At 56.5% G+C, this 5000-nt stretch overlaps 1 non-coding gene across 1 annotated transcript in view; it reads left to right on the top strand.

The window, feature by feature from the left end:
* Window positions 1-4777: 4777 nt before the first annotated feature.
* The window catches only part of LOC139110796 (small subunit ribosomal RNA), a 1919-nt gene continuing 1696 nt past the window's right edge, over window positions 4778-5000 (top strand). Inside the window, exon 1 of the ribosomal RNA XR_011547055.1 lies at window positions 4778-5000. This exon is cut by the window's right edge and continues 1696 nt beyond it. This is a non-coding gene — a ribosomal RNA (small subunit ribosomal RNA).

Genomic DNA, 5000 nt, shown 5'->3' with positions numbered 1-5000 from the left:
ACGAGAAAATAGCTAAGATAGCTTAAAAAAACAATACGGAGAACAAAAGTTGATTGCCCGAAACGTTCGGAAGCAGCCCCGAGCAGTAGTAACACAGGGCTCGCGGACTTTGTTGTCCGAACCGCTCGAAAGTAGCTACAAGCCGAAAGCAACACGAGGCTCGCGTACTTTGCCGCTAGGACCGCGCGGAAGTAACTCCGAGCCGAAAGCAACACGAGGCTCGCGTACTTTGCCGATCGGACCGCGCGGAAGTAACTCCGAGCCGAAAGCAACACGAGGCTCGCGTACTTTGCCGCTAGGACCGCGCGGAAGTAACTCCGAGCCGAAAGCAACACGAGGCTCGCGTACTTTGCCGCTAGGACCGCGCGGAAGTAACTCCAAGCCGAAAGCAACACGAGGCTCGCGTACTTTGCCGATCGGACCGCGCGGAAGTAACTCCGACCCGAAAGCAACACGAGGCTCGCGTACTTTGCCGCTAGGACCGCGCGGAAGTAACTCCGAGCCGAAAGCAACACGAGGCTCGCGTACTTTGCCGATCGGACCGCGCGGAAGTAACTCCGAGCCGAAAGCAACACGAGGCTCGCGTACTTTGCCGCTAGGACCGCGCGGAAGTAACTCCGAGCCGAAAGCAACACGAGGCTCGCGTACTTTGCCGCTAGGACCGCGCGGAAGTAACTCAAGCCGAAAGCAACACGAGGCTCGCGTACTTTGCCGATCGGACCGCGCGGAAGTAACTCCGACCCGAAAGCAACACGAGGCTCGCGTACTTTGCCGCTAGGACCGCGCGGAAGTAACTCCGAGCCGAAAGCAACACGAGGCTCGCGGACTTTGACGGTCGGACCGCTCGGAAGTAACTACGTGGTAAAAGCAACACGAGGCTCGCGTACTTTGCCGATCAAACCGCTCGGAAGTAACTACGTTCCAAAAGCAACACGAGGCTCGCGAACTTTGACGGTCGGACCGCTCGGAAGTAACTACGTGGTAAAAGCAACACGAGGCTCGCGGACTTCGCTGCGGCTAAGTCCGCGCGGCGTCGAAATTTCACCGCCGGCGCCCATATACCGCCGTGCGTTAGACCGTGCGTCGCCGACCGCCCGGCCGCTCGGTTCGGTACTGTAAGAGGTGTCGTCGCTGCGGCGACTCGTGCACAACACGGTGCATGCGAGCTCTCGGTCTGGTCGTACCGTAGCGTTACGGCGTATGTATAACCGAGCTCGGCGAAGCACTGCGGTGCGTACAAAAGTGTCGTTCGCACTAGAACGCTTTTTGAGAGAATTTAGCTTCGCGCTTACTACGAGAACTTTGGTTCTCTTTTTGAGATCTTTCGGGCGTCTTGCCGACATTCGGCCAAATGTGCGCCAAGCTCTCGGCGATCGTTTCGAGGCCGGATAGCGAAGGAATTGGTGAATACGTGACGAAGAAATTTTGTATCTCGAAGACTCTGCCGTTCGTGCGGTCCGTACGTACCTCCGAGCCGTAAAACAACACGGAGCTCGAGATCTTTGACGCGGAGGTAACTACCGTGCGCCGCAGCGGCTAAGTCCGCGCGGCGTCGAAATTTCACCGCCGGCGCCCATATACCGCCGTGCGTTAGACCGTGCGTCGCCGACCGCCCGGCCGCTCGGTTCGGTACTGTAAGAGGTGTCGTCGCTGCGGCGACTCGTGCACAACACGGTGCATGCGAGCTCTCGGTCTGGTCGTACCGTAGCGTTACGGCGTATGTATAACCGAGCTCGGCGAAGCACTGCGGTGCGTACAAAAGTGTCGTTCGCACTAGAACGCTTTTGAGAGAATTTAGCTTCGCGCTTACTACGAGAACTTTGGTTCTCTTTTTGAGATCTTTCGGGCGTCTTGCCGACATTCGGCCAAATGTGCGCCAAGCTCTCGGCGATCGTTTCGAGGCCGGATAGCGAAGGAATTGGTGAATACGTGACGAAGAAATTTTGTATCTCGAGGACTCTGCCGTTCGTGCGGTCCGTACGTACCTCCGAGCCGTAAAACAACACGGAGCTCGAGATCTTTGACGCGGAGGTAACTACCGTGCGCCGCAGCGGCTAAGTCCGCGCGGCGTCGAAATTTCACCGCCGGCGCCCATATACCGCCGTGCGTTAGACCGTGCGTCGCCGACCGCCCGGCCGCTCGGTTCGGTACTGTAAGAGGTGTCGTCGCTGCGGCGACTCGTGCACAACACGATGCATGCGAGCTCTCGGTCTGGTCGTACCGTAGCGTTACGGCGTATGTATAACCGAGCTCGGCGAAGCACTGCGGTGCGTACAAAAGTGTCGTTCGCACTAGAACGCTTTTTGAGAGAATTTAGCTTCGCGCTTACTACGAGAACTTTGGTTCTCTTTTTGAGATCTTTCGGGCGTCTTGCCGACATTCGGCCAAATGTGCGCCAAGCTCTCGGCGATCGTTTCGAGGCCGGATAGCGAAGGAATTGGTGAATACGTGACGAAGAAATTTTGTATCTCGAGGACTCTGCCGTTCGTGCGGTCCGTACGTACCTCCGAGCCGTAAAACAACACGGAGCTCGAGATCTTTGACGCGGAGGTAACTACCGTGCGCCGCAGCGGCTAAGTCCGCGCGGCGTCGAAATTTCACCGCCGGCGCCCATATACCGCCGTGCGTTAGACCGTGCGTCGCCGACCGCCCGGCCGCTCGGTTCGGTACTGTAAGAGGTGTCGTCGCTGCGGCGACTCGTGCACAACACGGTGCATGCGAGCTCTCGGTCTGGTCGTACCGTAGCGTTACGGCGTATGTATAACCGAGCTCGGCGAAGCACTGCGGTGCGTACAAAAGTGTCGTTCGCACTAGAACGCTTTTTGAGAGAATTTAGCTTCGCGCTTACTACGAGAACTTTGGTTCTCTTTTTGAGATCTTTCGGGCGTCTTGCCGACATTCGGCCAAATGTGCGCCAAGCTCTCGGCGATCGTTTCGAGGCCGGATAGCGAAGGAATTGGTGAATACTTGACGAAGAAATTTTGTATCTCGAGGACTCTGCCGTTCGTGCGGTCCGTACGTACCTCCGAGCCGTAAAACAACACGGAGCTCGAGATCTTTGACGCGGAGGTAACTACCGTGCGCCGCAGCGGCTAAGTCCGCGCGGCGTCGAAATTTCACCGCCGGCGCCCATATACCGCCGTGCGTTAGACCGTGCGTCGCCGACCGCCCGGCCGCTCGGTTCGGTACTGTAAGAGGTGTCGTCGCTGAGGCGACTCGTGCACAACACGATGCATGCGAGCTCTCGGTCTGGTCGTACCGTAGCGTTACGGCGTATGTATAACCGAGCTCGGCGAAGCACTGCGGTGCGTACGAAAGTGTCTTTCGCTCGAGAGAGATTTTTAAAGTGTTTTGCACTGCGCTGAGTGCGAGAATTTCGGTTCTCTTTTTCGAGAGCGTTCGGGCGTCTTGCCGACATTCGGCCAATTGTGCGCCAAGCTCTCGGCGATCGTTTCGAGGCCGGATAGCGAAGGAATTGGTGAATACTTGACGAAGAAATTTTGTATCTCGAGGACTCTGCCGTTCGTGCGGTCCGTACGTACCTCCGAGCCGTAAAACAACACGGAGCTCGAGATCTTTGACGCGGAGGTAACTACCGTGCGCCGCAGCGGCTAAGTCCGCGCGGCGTCGAAATTTCACCGCCGGCGCCCATATACCGCCGTGCGTTAGACCGTGCGTCGCCGACCGCCCGGCCGCTCGGTTCGGTACTGTAAGAGGTGTTGTCGCTGCGGCGACTCGTGCACAACACGATGCATGCGAGCTCTCGGTCTGGTCGTACCGTAGCGTTACGGCGTATGTATAACCGAGCTCGACGAAGCACTGCGGTGCGTACAAAAGTGTCGTTCGCACTAGAACGCTTTTTGAGAGAATTTAGCCTCGCGCTTACTACGAGAACTTTGGTTCTCTTTTTGAGATCGTTCGGGCGTGTTGCCGACATTCGGCCAAATGTGCGCCGGGCTCTCGGCGATCGTTTCGACACCAAAGTCGAAAATCGAAGGCGTTGGTAAATCCGAGCCGAAACGATACGGAGCTCGAGTACTTTGCCGTTCGAGCTGTCCGTGGGTAACTACTTGCCGAAAGCAACACGAGGCTCGAGGACTTTTGCGTAAATAACTACGTACGACGCAGCGGCTAAGTCCTCGAGGCGTCGAAATTTCGCAGGTTTCGCCCATATACCGCCGTGCGTTAGACCGTGCGTCGCCGACCGCCCGGCCGCCCGGTTCGGTACTATAAGACACAGCATTGCCACGAGTCGGTGTCGAGAGACCGAATGGCTCATATGTGGCGCGCACTTACGTGTTGGACGCGCGATCGTCCCTCGCTTCCGAGCAAGCGTGCGGACGTATCGTTGCGCTTACCGAACATCAACTCCACGGATACGAGAGTGTCGGTTTCGGCGAGATCTTTGACGATGTCGCCGTTCCCGCTTACTTGTACGCCGTAGCGAAATAATTTTCAACCGGTGCCTCGGTGTTCTCACCGCTGGCACCGTTGAACGAACAGTGCTCCACGACGTCTCAGATCGGATCGGTCTAGCGTCAGGGCTAAGCGGCCTTACAAGCCGCTGTTATGGGTGAATGAGAACAAAATTTGATCTTTCATACCGTTAAGGTATATATAAATACGAAAAGCGTGTCCGTCGACCGGCTCGAAAAGTTCCGGCGGCATTAACGACACACGAAACGCGCACGGCTCTTCCTCGCGGAGTGTCCGTAGCAGCGTAGCGTTGTCTTTCGCGTTGCTCCACCGCGAGTAACCGCGATCGCGCACACGAAGCTCCCTGGTTGATCCTGCCAGTAGTCATATGCTTGTCTCAAAGATTAAGCCATGCATGTCTCAGTGCATGCCGAATTAAGGTGAAACCGCGAATGGCTCATTAAATCAGTTATGGTTCATTAGATTGTACCCACATTTACTTGGATAACTGTGGTAATTCTAGAGCTAATACATGCAAAACAGAGTCCCGACCAGTGATGGAAGGGACGCTTTTATTAGATCAA

The sequence above is a fragment of the Cardiocondyla obscurior genome, linkage group LG21 (assembly GCF_019399895.1).
Source record: "Cardiocondyla obscurior isolate alpha-2009 linkage group LG21, Cobs3.1, whole genome shotgun sequence".
In the NCBI taxonomy this organism is placed as follows: domain Eukaryota; kingdom Metazoa; phylum Arthropoda; class Insecta; order Hymenoptera; family Formicidae; genus Cardiocondyla; species Cardiocondyla obscurior.
Note: the sequence above shows the minus strand (reverse complement) of the source record. Positions and strands in the feature narration are given on the sequence as shown.